Genomic DNA, 14,903 nt, shown 5'->3' on the forward strand with positions numbered 1-14,903 from the left:
AGTAGGCCCAGAAGCTTCAAAAATGGTACGCTGGTCCTTAGAAAAGTTTTTGAAAATACTGCTGAGACAGGAGCAGAAAAATTTCAAGCCAACTGGGAAGGCCCCTACGTAGTATCTAAGACAAATGAAAATGGAGCCTATCATCTACAAAAGCTAGATGGAACCCCATTGCTTCGACCATGGAATGTATCAATCTAAAGCAGTATTACCAATGAAAGAAAGAGACAAGTACAAATTGAGTAAATATGTTTTATTAATAATTGTGAAGCTGTATACAGAGAGTTCTCCGGACTACAAGATACAAAGAGAAAATAGCAGTAAAAAATTATAAAAAGAAAAACTCTCATTGAGCAGGCTTGCCGCGCAGCTTCTCCTCCTCACTCGGGGGAATTGAAGGGACGTCCCGCTTGATACCATGTTTCTTCATACAGCAACGATAGCCGAAGAAGTACATTTCATCTACTTGCTTCTGGTAGTCCGCTTCAAGTTCCTCCCTTTCTGCAGCAAACTCACCCTCCAACTCTTCTTTTTGCGCTGATAAACGCAGCTACAAATCCTCTCTCTGCTTTTTCTCGATAGATACCTCCGTCCAGAGTTGCCTCACCTCCCCCCTCAAAAGGGCCATCTCGTCTTCCGCCTCATGCAGGCGGGCGTCCACAGATTCCTTCCGGCTCTTTGCCTCAGCAAGCTTACCCAGAGAGCCTCGTTGTCCTCTCGAGCAGCGGATAAACTGGCTTCGGCCTGCTCCAGTCTCAAGCGCAGCTCCTCTTCACTATTTCTGCGCTAAGAGGCGAAGGCCTTCATATAATCAATGGTCCGTAGCAGGTCAGAAAACAGGTCATGTTGTTGGGCCATGCCGCGAAGACCGCTCACCAACTGTAGAAAAACACACAAACAAAAAGAACAAAGTTACAAACCATGCTACAAACACATCAGTATCGCGAGAAAAAATCAAGAAAGCAAACTATACCATTTCCACCGCTTCGAACATTTTTGCTGAAGGCATAGCAACATCTGAGCCGGGTGGAATCCGTTTCAATTTCTCTTCCAACTCCGCGTAGCTGAAAGAGCTAGCAGAGATGCAAACCGCATCATCAACGGGACTCCCCCTGATAAGCATTAGAAAGTGACTCCTCCTCCGGGTTTGGGCCCCCCTCATTTTCGGCCGGCTGGGTCGCTCCGGGTGAACCCCCATCCGGGACCAGTACTGGGGCGGCTAGGTTCTCTTCTGCCATCTCCGTCTCACTGCCCTCCGGATGATCCTCCTGGACGGACGAGCATCCGACTTCGATGGTTTCTAGAAAACGATCCTGAAGCCGCCCGATGAGGCCAGACTTCAAGTCACGCGCCGGACGCGACCTCCTTGTAGCTGACCCCTTCACCGGTACGAGGGCAAGGGGGCTTGGCCCGCAAGGAGGCAAACCCTGACTTTCTGCCCCCATTTCTTCCGTTGGGGGTGCCGAAAGAGCCGATACGGCAGCACAAGAAGCCCCGGCTGCATCCGCATCTGGATAGGGAGAGTCGGGCTGATTTATTGAAGTCGCCTCCTCAGCCAGAAGAGCCAGTCGTCCAACCGCTGACAGTGAAGGCCCCGAGTGGTTTAGACCCGCAAGACGTCCGAAGCCGCTTGAAATAGAGGGCGGGACGGGGTGTTCCGGCTCTCTTATTGTTACTTCCTTCACATAAGTTGAAGGGGGAATTACAAACTCCTTCGGAGGAGTTGGAAGTTTTATTTCTTTCCCCTTATTAAGAACCAGCTTCTTCTTGTTTTTCTTTTTCGCTGGGGCGCCAGCAGGAAGAGAGGATGCGGAGCATTTTTTACCAGGAGCCTTCCGCAAAGTTCCCTCTTTCCTCCTCCTCTCCCGATCGTCAAGGAGTGCTTGGTGTTTCTGAGCGTCGGCCTTTTGCACCTCCTTGTAGAAAGGGAGGTCTTTTAGAACGTAATGCTCCCCAGGCACTACCTTATTGGGTAGCTTACTTGGGAGAATATTGATGACGTACGCTTGGGGCTCCCGGACAACGGCTAGCAAGTTCCGCGCAATGAGCAGCGTCTCATAATGCCTCTCAGCGGCAGTAATCTCAAATAACTTGTTCAGTCGAGCGAACGACGCTTTTTCTACCCACCCGACTACGCGACCCCTCTTGTCCGGACCTGCATTATCAGCAACCAAAGATATTAAGCCATCTGATAACCCCAGCAAGAAGAACAACAAGACAAATATCGGACAAACCCCGCAAGCTGACTTACCCGGAAGCACCAACGAGCGGTTTGGGGAAAATGGCCTCTCCGGATGCTCCAGTAGCCCCGCCCAGGCACCCCGGACCAGCACATGTCCCTTGGCTCCTCCCTTCGTCGAATCCGACAGCTCAGTCACCAGTTGAAGAGAGGGCAGGTGGGCAGCCATGCTAAAAATGTCATTTTTACCCTTCTTCAGGGAGTAGACGAAAAGAACCTCCAGCAGCGAGAGGTCTAGGTTGAACAACATGCTTAGAATGTTGCATCCCATCAGCACCCGGACCATATTGGGGTGGATGTAAGCTGGAGGAATCTGAGTGAAGTGAAGGAATTCCTTGAACAGCGACGGGAGGGGGAACCAGAGCCCAGCGTTGAATTGCTCATTTGTAAAAAATATGGCATTGTCCTCAGATTTCTCAATCGTCATGACCTCTCCGTCTATAAGTTCCACGAGCACGCCATTTGGGATGCAGAAGCGCTCACGAAACTCCTTTACACTCAGCTTATCCACAGATTTCTCGGCATGAGCATCGTCGGACGAGCCAGATGAGGTAGCTTCCTTGTTTGCAGACATTTTTTAGCCTGAGCCTGAAGTGGAATCTGCATGGAAGAAGTACCAACAGTCAAAACACGGCAAATCGGCCCCACAACCCTAACAACAGAAACTCTCAGAAAAACCTCACATCACTAGCATACCCATCCCAAACCCTTGACTCTACCCCAAAGGAAAACCTCCAACCCACAAAAAGTTCAGGGGGGCAACAGAAATCCTAAACACACCCAGAAAAACAGTCAAAAAAAAAAAAAAAAAAAAGCCTCGAAAAAACCCTAGAAACCAAATACCAACTCTCAGTCGCAAGCAACTTGCCCAAGCAAGCTAGAAACAACCAACAAAGACAAAACGCAACAAGGAAAAGACAAACGCACGTACCGAGTGTAGAACTGGAAAAATAGGGTTGAAAACCGCAAAGCAAGCACCGTTACGACACGAATATTTCCGGCAGAAAACCCTAGAGCTTCACTCGAAAACGAAAATACGCAGAAGGTAGAAGAAGAAGCACTAACAGAAAAAACGCAGTAAGAAAAATGAAAGAGGAAGGCACAATCTGCTATTTATAGGGCGACAGCCCCTCGGTATACCAAACGCCCAGCTACGCCATCATTGAAACGACACGCTGCTTGGAAATACCCAGAGACGACGACTCATCATAAATGCTATTCGCCCCCGCTCGCCACGTGGCCCAATGAAAGCAAAAAGTAACCTCACTTTCAAAAACAATTATTTTTTTAACCCGCCCATTCTGCTCAGGCAAAATAGGCAAGTTAAAAAGGGGGGCATTGTAGGGACCCCTCCCCCTGATGACACGTGGCACACATTTCCTGATGACATGTGGCACGCATTCTCATTCGGATTACCCTCATCCGGATTTCCCCAAGAGTACACGTGGCGCGCCTCTCCTATCCAGACTCCCTCAAGGAGAGGCACACGACACTCACAAACATAACATCCGGACGACCGCCACAACGCATCCGGACGACCGACATATACTATCCGGATATGTTTGTCCGGATCATTGACTGAAGTAAGCAAGTCTTGCACGTCATCACAACAGCCTGCCATGGCCCACGTTCCGCCACCTACAGAGTGAAAGGACAAGAATGAAGTGACGACAAGTCACTTCCCACGATCTCTGACAGTCGCAGCGCCCCCCACGATCTCTGTCAGCCGCCCATAGGGTGATGATGGCCCTGCCACCACCTAGTGTCATCGTGACAAGCCAAAATATCTCCCTACCATTAAAGAGGGAAACAGTGCTTCTGGTATTATATATATGAACCTTCACACAAAGACGAGGGTAAGCTTGCTATACTTAGTAAAAGGCCAACTGATTTATCTCTCTTACCATGGCTGAAAAAACCATCGGAGGGTGCGTCCGGACACCCTATCCGAACGCCTTTTGTAGGTACGATTGAATCAAGAATCTATATTGGTTGAGATCGTGTGTCCATCCATTTGGCAACTACGTGGATCACCAGGGACGCGAGGCCTCAACAGTTCCGGAAAATGGGTCTTCTTCGGGGGTGGTGGATCCAAGACTGATTTGGCCAAAGGTGATGGTCTGCTCTCTCCCAGAAGTGGAAATGGTGGTAGGAAGCGTCTCTAAAACCCTGTAAAAACCCTCGTACCGTTGTCTCGCTCAGTTAGCTGAATCAATGGCGGCATTAGAGTTTCTCCTCTCTCATGCTCGTTGCCATTGCACCACCAGAGCTAGAGCTTCACTTCTAGGGTTTCACAGATCTCTCTGTTCACCATCGTCATCATCATCAAACACAGACCTCATGCCCGCTCGCGCCCCAATCACCTGCACCGCCAGTGACTCACCCAACCGCGCTAGGAACTCGGCCATTAACGCTGCCCTCTCAGATGACAAGAGGTCCATCGCCCCGTCGTCCCTGTCATCTCCATCGGCGCTGCTCATGTTAGGGACCCCTCGAGCCTCGTAGCCCTCCATCACCTCCATCTCGCCTCTCATCCCATCGGCGACAACGGCCTTCTCTAGGAGAAGTTGCCCAGGCGAGGGGAGGAGGGGGTAGGCGGTGAGGGAAATGGGTGCCTTGGGCTTACCCATGATGGCATTGGATTTGGGCTTGAGTTGGAGCTCCAGGACCAAGTCTGTGATGAAGATGGGTGCCTTGAGCTTGCCCATGGTAAGGATATTGGGCTTGAGTAGGAGCCTAGGCCCAAGCATGTTGATGAAGGGTCTCATGCTCCCCATACCAGCCACCCTCATGGCCCAAGTCCATGTTGAGTTATTCCATTTGGCTACTTCATTTCTAAATAAGTTTTAAACCTCTAATCTTAATAATTTATTAATTTATTCATTCATTTTTATTTTTTATCTTATTTTATTTTTACCAATTTAGTTAGCTCAATTTAAAGACAATTAAAAGACAAATTATTAAGGTTGAATATCCTTTTCAAAACTTAAAATAATTCGTATCTTATCTTCCCTTCTTTAGTTATGTCTAATCACCATATATGAAAATTTTTATATAATTAACTTATGTTGGTCTCGATGAATTTACTACATTCTAAACTTTAAATCCTATTTTCAAAACTTAGGTCCTTAAGTAATTTTTCAAAAATCCAATGTCCTAATTTAATTCTCAATCCTAAAAATTCCACTATTCGTCTAAATGTTATTTTCGTTAATTAGAATTATTATCTCATATTTATTTATTTATTTAAAGTCCAATCTTTCAAAAATCCAATGTCCTAATTTAATTTCCAATCTCCAAATTTCCACTGTCCAATTTTATTCGTTTAAAAATCATGTTTGTTAATTATTATTATTATTTCGTATGTATTTATTTATCCTCTTTTTTAAAAAAAAATCTCATTCATTAAAGTCTAATCCTTCAAAAATCCAATGCCCTAATTTAAATTTTCAATTCTAAAAATTCCACTATTCGTCTAAATGTTACTTTTCGTTAATTAGAATTATTATCCCATATTTATTCATTTATTTAAAGCCCAATCCTTCAAAAATCCCATGTCATAATTTAATTCTTTTCAATCCTAAAAATTCTACAATTCATTTAAATGTTATTTTCATCAATTAGAATTATTATCCCATACTTATCTATTTATTTAAAGTCCAATCCTTCAAAAATCTCATGTCCTAATTTAATTTTCAATCCTAAAAATTCCATTATTCGTCTAAATGTTATTTTCGTTAATTAGAATTATTATCCCATATTTATTTATTTATTTATTTATTTAAGGTCCAATTCTTCAAAAATTCAACGTCCTAATTTAATTTTCAATCTTAAAAATTCCACTACTCATTTTCTATTCGTTTAAAATATTATTTCCGTTAAATAGCATTATTATTCCATATTTATTTATTTATTCTAATCATTAAAGTTTAATTCTTCAGAACCCGACTTCCAAATCAAATTTCCAATCTCAAAAGCTCCACTGTTCATATACCGCTGTTTAATGATTGTTCTTGTTATTAATGTTATCCCATCCATTTATTTATTCAGTTATACATATACCAAAGATCTCATTTCTAAATAAATTCTTAAGTTTTCAATCTCTAAATTCACATCTCCAATCTCTAAAATTCCATCTTTCGCAATTATTTACCAAATCTTTATCATTTCACCATCGTTATTATTCCATTCATTTACTTATTCACTCATCCACTTATCCACTCATTTAAAATCCCGAACTCTCAAATCATTTTCAAAATTCCAATCTCGTTCAAATTCAATTTCTGAAATTCTCATTCTCACATTCAATCTCTAAAAGTCTGATCTTCAAATAAACTCTAAAACTCCAATTTTCCAGTAATCTTCGAGATTCCAATTTTTCAATTAAATTTCAAAAATCCAATTTTCTCTCAAATAGTTTTAATTCCGCTCTGGTTTTCAAACGATCTTCTACTCCTCTTGATTTCAATAAGCATGAATAAATTTTTCATAATTCCATAATAATGGAATCTGTGACATTAAGTCATGCAAAATAAACAGGCTTTGGTGGGGGCCCAATATGGGTGACTTTATGATTGATTGATTGATTATTATACATGATTGATTTATCCTACTCTCTGACATGCATGAGATTATTCCTAAATTGTGCACTAACCCTCTCTATTGATAGCGCATGGTGGCTCGTTGCCCAGGTATGTACCCATTTTCCCTCTAATCGTTGTCTATGCATGTCCCAATTCTCACATGTGCATGATTTATTCTGGGTATTCATTGATTTACTCATCCATTGCCATGATTGCTTCAATTTTATTAGTATAGACCCGACTTAGGGACTTAGAGGGGTGCTACGGTTTTTGCCGTACCTTCCCGATAAGTAACCAGACCCCCGAACCCGATCCGATTTTTTGTAGATCACCTTTTCCAAAATAAGGAGTCACACTTAGGGTTTTCTTTCTTATTTTGTTTACCCTTTTAAAAATAAAACAAAAATAAGTGGCGACTCCAAGTCATTTTTCTTAATCAATAAAATCATTTTTCAAAATAAAAATCGAGCTCGCCATTGAGTGGGAAACGCATGAGCCGAAATACGGGGTCCACAACCCCGTAAAACAATGTACAGGGGAAAAAGGCAAGAAATATGCCACCTATATCAATCAACAAAGTATCGTTCCTTCTTAGAATTTTCCAAGATGACAAAAAGTCAACCTAACTCTCACTTTTTTTTTTTAATAAAGAAAAGACTCAAACATTGTCATGCATCTTCCTCACAACAATGGTAGAATTCTAATTGTCCATTGGATTTTGGGAAAAAAAACCATTTTTTAAAATATGTATTAAAATCTGATATTTTTTAAATTATTTCCAAATCTACAACATTTTTTAAGACATCAATTGGAAGTCATCTTTTAAAAAGACAACTTTAGGTTAAATATTGAAGTTTGCTTTTCAAAAAATAACTTTAAAATTCATCTAAACTTATCTTTTTAAAATACAATTTTTAATTAGATTATTCCAAACTATCCTACATTTAAAAGATATTTTTTTTGAATTGTCATATTTAAAAAACATATTTTTTAAAATTACTATTTTTTTTAATCTCAAATCAGTGTTTTATTTGATGACATATGCACTTATTTATTTTTTCAATCTTTCCTATTAGGTATTAGTATCTTCAACTTCCCACCCAAGAAACTAAATAAGGTATAATCTTATTTATATTTATATTCAAAATAAATTTATGATATGCTGATGTGAATATGATAAGAAAATAATGATGTCATAAAAAACTCTTTTATTAAAAATGAAACTCATATAAAATATAACTTAAAAATGAATATGATAAGATAATACCTGCTTGAAGTAGCTTCAGCACTTCAACTCGCACCACCTCTTGCAAATGAGGATTCAATCTTCTTTGAGGTTGATGAATTGATTTAGCTTCTTCCTCCATGTATATATGATGTGTACAAACCAAAGGACTAATGCCTTTCAAGTCAGATATTTGCCATCCTATTGCTTTCTTACATCTCGTGAGAACTTCAAGTAGACACTTCTCCTGGGGACTAGTAAGAGATGAAGATATAACAACAGGGCATTGTTGATTCTTTTCCAGGTATGTGTATTTCAACTCCATGGGCAGAGGCTTCAAATTGAGCTTTGGGGTCTCTTCTTTATCAACTTTTTGTGCCTCCTCTTTATTGAACAGAGGCAAAATCTCTTCTTTCCTCCTCCAACCTTGTAGAGTGACAAGCACATCAGAGGGTTCAGGTAACCCTTCTTCAAGATCCCCAAGACTTTCATTCAACTTATCTTGCATATTCTGATTACAGTGCTCCTCCACTAGAGTGTCAATAATACATACCTCTTCTAGACCTTCTTCTTCTTCCGGAGTGATTTGCTTTTTAGACATATAAAAGATATTGAGCTCAAGTGTCATGTTGCCAAAAGTAAGTTGCATAAGTCCATTCCTACAATTGATGATTGCATTTGAGGTAGCAAGGAATGACCTTCCAAGGATGATAGGAACAAAATTTGCTTCCTTGACAATGGGGTCCGTATCAAGAACAACAAAATCTACTGGATAGTAGAAATTATCAACTTGAACTAAGACATCTTCAATTACCCCCCTTGGAATTTTCACTGATTTATCTGCTAGAGATAGAGTGATTGAAGTTGGCTTTAATTCATCAAGCCCCAATTGCTTGTAGACAGAGTATGGTAGCAAATTCACACTTGCTCCCAAGTCTAACAAAGCTTTCTCCACTACCTTTCCTCCTATCATGACTGAAATGGTAGGGCACCCCGGATCATTGTACTTCAAAGGAGATTTGCATTGTATGATAGCACTTACTTGCTCAGTCAAGAAGGCTTTCTTGTTCACATTCAACCCTCTTTTGATAGTACATAAATCCTTTAGGAATTTTGCATATGTTGGAACTTGTTTAATCATATCCAGCAATGGAATATTGACTTTCACTTGTCTCAACACTTCAAGAATCTCTGATGCATTTTTAATCCCCTTTTTCCCATGCAAAGCTTGAGGAAAAGGAGGAGAGGCGTGCTTCTTCAACATTTCTTCTTTAATAAGCATTTTCTCCAGATTTGCATTCAGTATTGGATCATGGTCCTCTTTCTTTTCACTGGTATCTTCCTTCTTTCCTTTGATTTCCTCCCTCTTCTTTGTCTCTTCTTCTTCTTCTTCTTCCACATATGGCTTGGGTGTTGGTAACTCAACCTTTTTACCACTCCTTAGTGTGATCAAGGCTTTAACATCTCTCACCTGTGAAGATTCTCCTTCATGAGTTTCCACTTCATGGATACTCTTGGGGTTTTGGTGAGGTTGAGAAGGAAATCTACCCTTCTCTTGCACTGTGTTCAAGTTAGTGAGCCTTGAGATTGAGTACTGAAGATTATCTATCTTTTGAGATAAGTCATTTTGCATCCCATCCATCCTTTTATTCAATGTATTCTCTACACTGTCAATTCTTTGACTGAGTTGAGCATTGATGGCTTTTTGGTCTCCAACAAAATCTCCCACAACCTTGCTGAGATTTACTATTGCTTGTTCAAGGCTTGAAGCTTGTTAAGATGGCTGAGCTAACTGTTGGTACTGAGGTGTTCTTGGCTTCCATGAGAAATTTGGATGATTCCTCCAACTTGAGTTGTAGGTGTTTCCATACGGAGCATTGGTATTGGGCCTGAATTGTCCAATAACATTTGCTTGATCCCCAAACATATCCTTTACAGTTGGAATTGTAGGGCACTCCTCCACCAAATGTTCATAGGATTGACAAATAGGACACGGCTGCTGTATTTGCACTGGTGTTTCAGCAACAGCTTGCACTTCATGCATCTTTTTTAGTTCTAACTCCTCCAATCTTCTTGTCATAGCTGCAAACTTTGCTTTCATATCAACATCTTCATTCAAAGTGTACATCCCAACCTTAGTATTAGAAGCATTCGGTTGAGATTTCATCTTTCCCACTTCTCCTTTGTTTGGTTCATCCCATCCTCTTGAAACTTCAGCCACATAGCTCAAGAAATCCATAGCTTCCTCCAGATTCTTACTCATGAAATCTCCTCCACACATTGTCTCAAGGAGTTGCTTCATTGAGGAAGACATCCCATCATAGAAATAGCTCACCAATAGCCATGTATCAAAACCATGGTGAGGACAAGCATTAATGGCTTCCATGTATATTTCCCAACACTCATAGAATTTCTCATTCTCCTTAGCTGAGAAGTTTGAGATTTGCCTTTTCAAGCCATTTGTTCTGTGAGTAGGAAAAAACTTCTTGAGGAATTCAGCTTGTAAATCAGTCCAAGTACGAATACTCCTTGGCCTTAAAGAATTAAGCCAAATCTTGGCCTTAAAGAATTAAGCCAAATCTTGGCCTTAAAGAATTAAGCCAAATCTTGGCCTTATCCTTTAAAGTGAAAGGAAATAACTTAAGCCTCATCAAGTCGATTGAAGCTCCTCCTTCTTGGAATGTATTACAAACTTCTTCAAATTCCTTGATATGTGCATAGGGATTCTCACTTTCCATCCCATGGAAAGTTGGTAGAAGTGGAACAATATGCGGTCTGATCACTAGCTGCTCTGTAAGGGGCACTATACATGATGGTGCACTCATACGAGGTGGATGCATGCGGTCCCTCATTGATCTGAAAGCATTGGGATTGTCCTGGTGACCATGGTGACTATGCTGATCTTCAGGCGTAGCTTCCATGATTTTCAAACTCAATTCCAATTCCTTGTTATGAGGTGTATCACGTTTGACAAGCCTTCCTCCACTATCTCGTACCCAATTTGGCATACACAACTAGTATCAACTGTAACCAAAACAAAAACAAAAGAAAACAGGACTACAAAAAGATTAAAATGAACTAAAACTTAAATAAAAGATATGTTAAAGTGTGAACAAGTAAAAGAAAAGAGCGAAAGAGTTAATAAAATGAAAGAAAAATTACCAAACTTGTGATGAAAATCACAAGTACTCTGAAATTATATCACTGTGAAGTTGGCACCTTCCCTGGCAACGGCGCCATTTGATTCTCGTAATTCCCAGCTGGTGTACCTTGATTTTGGTCCCCTGATGGGAGTAATCAACAAAATTTATAACCTATATCACCATGCACTAGGATAGCATAAGCTAGTATAGCATAGTGGCTCTAGGATCGTTCATTGGGAAGGGTTTTCAACTTACAACTGATACCAATTCAAAGTTGAATTGGTGCTTTTTCATTTCAAGATTAGTTTCAAAAGAAAACATAAACTTTGGTTGAAAAAGGTTTGGTTTCAATCTAACTAAAAAGAAAGTAATGGGAATTACTTTATAAAGAAAAACATTCCTTGGAGGTTCAGGTTCACAGGGGAGGTTTCTCATGCAAAAACAGAGCTTCGGTCACTTGGTTCATTTCCTCGCATTAGAGAATTAACATATAGTCAATTCTCTAATCGGTGTTGTACAGATGCATCCCTTAAATGGATTTCAGCTTTAATTCCCTCTCACTGATGCAACTTGCAATGGCTCGTGCCTCTCACCTAGCATTTGCCATTCAAGGTGATCATTAACCTTGGACTTCCCTTCTCAAGCTCGCAAGAGATAACTAATGGATGCCTCCTTAGAGTCCAAAAGCTTATCAAGTGTTGGCAATTCTAGAAAATCCTACCTTCAGGCCACCTCCCAAAAGCTCGCAAGAGGTAAACTAGTGCATCTCCATGGACGGAGATCACTTGCCTTACCAAGTGTTGGCTCAGGTGAATTGAAGGCGTTTTAAGTTAACTAAAAACATAGAAATCATAAACGGGTTACACTTTCTCTTCATTAACAGCTGAAACAACAAAACTACCAATTCTTGCATTCGGCCCTTTTCCCGGCTACCTTAGCTCCAAGAAACAAAAAGACTAGCCACCCATCCTCTGAAGAAACATCTTCAGAGCTTGTTTGGCTAGTGAATGAAAAATACAATCAAAGTGAGAAGGTAAGGCAGAGCAAAGCTCTGTATTTTACTTCCTTTCAAAATATACAAAAAGTTGATTCTCTGAGAACAAGCTCCCGAGATTGATAAAATGAAAATTACAAAACAATATATAGGAGGTTGTTTACTCTTGTGTTCTTGCTTAACAACTAAGGAATCTTATAATTGGTGGATTACAAGGAGAGAATTGGGATTTAGACATCAAATATCTGAAGCAAAATATCAAAAAGAGTCGGTCGCAAATATCTGGAAGCACTCAGGAGAATTTCGCAGGCGCACAAAAATGGCTGCGAAATTTCGCAGACAAACAGGATGGCTGCGAAATCATTTCGCAGCCAAATGCTGATTTCGTAGCCCTGCGAAATTGGCCTTCAGCTTGGAGTGATCTGCTTCCAATGGCTCTAACTTCTTCATTTCAACTCCAATTCGTGAACCATTTGAAGCATTGGATTGTTGACTTCCTGATCTTCGAAACGACATATAGCATGTATAAATTGGACTTCAGGAAGTTCTCCAAAAGTGGCTGAAATGATTGTCATCAAGAATGTTTCATGGTAGATATTTTCTTTACTTCCCCTCCTTGCATTCCGGATTGCTTAGGCAAAGGACTTTAAAGCTTCAAAGCTTTGGCTCTTTATGTTTCTGAGCTTTCCATTGCTTTGCCATGGATTCCAAATAACTCTCTTCAAACTTGGATTGCTTTGGTGATCAAATTACTAACAAAAACACCAAAACTTACACAAAGTGATTAGAAGTGATTGCAAAGGTCCTTAATATGTTAATTGGGTTAAAAGGTAACAACTACTACTCAAAAGTGTTTAAAAGAGTTAATTACAAGCTATCAAATAGCCCTTTTTGAGTAGTAATCAGTATTACTACTTGGGATTTTGACCAAGCTTTTTTTACTCATAATTGGTGAATCCCAAGTTGCTATAATATTAGAAAAACCCAAATTAAAGCTCAATCATCTCTACTATAATATTTGAGTCACTGAGATTTGACATATGTTTAGCTGTTATACCAATTAGGAAAGAAAAAGAAATTAAAGAAAAGACAGTACAAGGGAAAAAAATATACAAAATAACACGAAAAATTGCAAAAGCAAGAGTATTCTGTCATCATGTTCCAGTTGATGATATATGCAAGAAATTATATGTTTGTATTTTTGCATTTGATACTCTTCGATTGTTGATATCCGATGGTGATTAATTTGGACACGTGGAGACGATACAGTTTATTCCGAATTGTAGTCTAGACATGAAGAATAACACATTATTTGCAGATGCATGATTACTACCAAAAAGTGCTATTTTGTAGACCTAATTATAATGGTTTTAAGCACCTTTGAGTAGTAATCATATTCATTTAACCCAATTAATTCATTAAGGTCCTTAGTAATTGGTTTTAACCATTTTGTGGCAAGTTTACATGTTTTTATCAGCTTATGAATCAATTCAAGCATGCCAAATGATGGAGGAGCTACTTGGACAAGTTATGGAAAAGATTTTGGAAGCTCAAATTCATGAAGAACCGAGCTTTGGAGCTCCATATCTCTTTGCCAAAGTAGTTCAAAGTATGCAAGGAAAGAACAATGGAAAAGAGAAAAGCAAGCAAAGTGAAGAGAAGCAAAGAGGACAGCAGCTGCAGTCTTCTTTCGCACTTTTGGAGCACTTCCCGGAGTCCATTTTTTACATACTATATACCATTTCAAAGCTCTGGAAGTCAAGAATCCAACGCTTCAAACTGTACATGATTTGGATTTGAAATGAGGAAGATATGGCATTCAGAAGCCAACTGCTCCAGGTTATGCGAAATTCGCATAACACCTTCAAAATTCGCATAACCCATGCGTGTTGCGAATTTTCCTCTGTTTTTGCCGACTCCACTTTAGATATTTTCCTTTGTATTTTGTGATGTAATTTCCTTTCTTATCCTTGTAACTAACCAATCACAAGCTTTTGCTTTTGTAAAGACTATATAAGGGGTGGAAATGACCTCTTGGAATATATAGAGAATAGATATTACGTTTAACACTTAGAGAATAGATACAGAGCTCTCTCGTTTCTCCTGTTCTTTCCCATTTCTATTTTCTTGGAAGCCAAACAGCCTCTGAGGGCTTTTCCTCAGAGGATGATTGGCTAAAACTTTTAGTTTCTCAAAGTATGGATGTTATGTGATGACTTGGATGCAATCCCATGGAAATTTCTCGCACCCGGAAGGTAAGGTAGTCGTTTTTCATTAAAGGTTCATTAATGCAAAGTTTGGTTTTTATTTCCTTTGGACAACTTCCAACGGCCAATACTTGATAAGCTTTTGGATTTCTATCCATTAGTTATCTCCTACGAGCTATTGGAAGGTGAGGTTTTCAATTTCAAGTTTTGCATTAATCCGTTAGAACCAATTTCAATGGCCATTGAAAGGTGAGTTTATCACTTGGAATGACTTTGAGTTGCCAATATTTGGTAAGCTTTTGGCTATAGACCATTAGTTATCTCTTACGAGCCATTCAAAGGAAGTCTAAGGTGAATAACCATTGATGAAATTCACTACCATCTGTTTTGCCATTTTAAAGGATTAAAACTTGATTTGCTAAATCCATACCGGTTCAGGAAGCAAACATCACCATAGTTGCAACCCCAACTCGAGGAGCCTATCCTGAGATTTCCAATTTGCATAAGAGCCAGAG

General features: G+C 39.9%; 1 protein-coding gene across 3 annotated transcripts in view; it reads left to right on the forward strand.

Moving 5' to 3' along the window:
* LOC104878102 (disease resistance protein RPV1) overlaps positions 1-14,903 on the forward strand; it is a 205,254-nt gene that overhangs the window by 162,062 nt on the left and 28,289 nt on the right. The window lies entirely within an intron of this gene.

The sequence above is a fragment of the Vitis vinifera genome, chromosome 7 (assembly GCF_030704535.1).
Source record: "Vitis vinifera cultivar Pinot Noir 40024 chromosome 7, ASM3070453v1".
NCBI classification, from domain to species: domain Eukaryota; kingdom Viridiplantae; phylum Streptophyta; class Magnoliopsida; order Vitales; family Vitaceae; genus Vitis; species Vitis vinifera.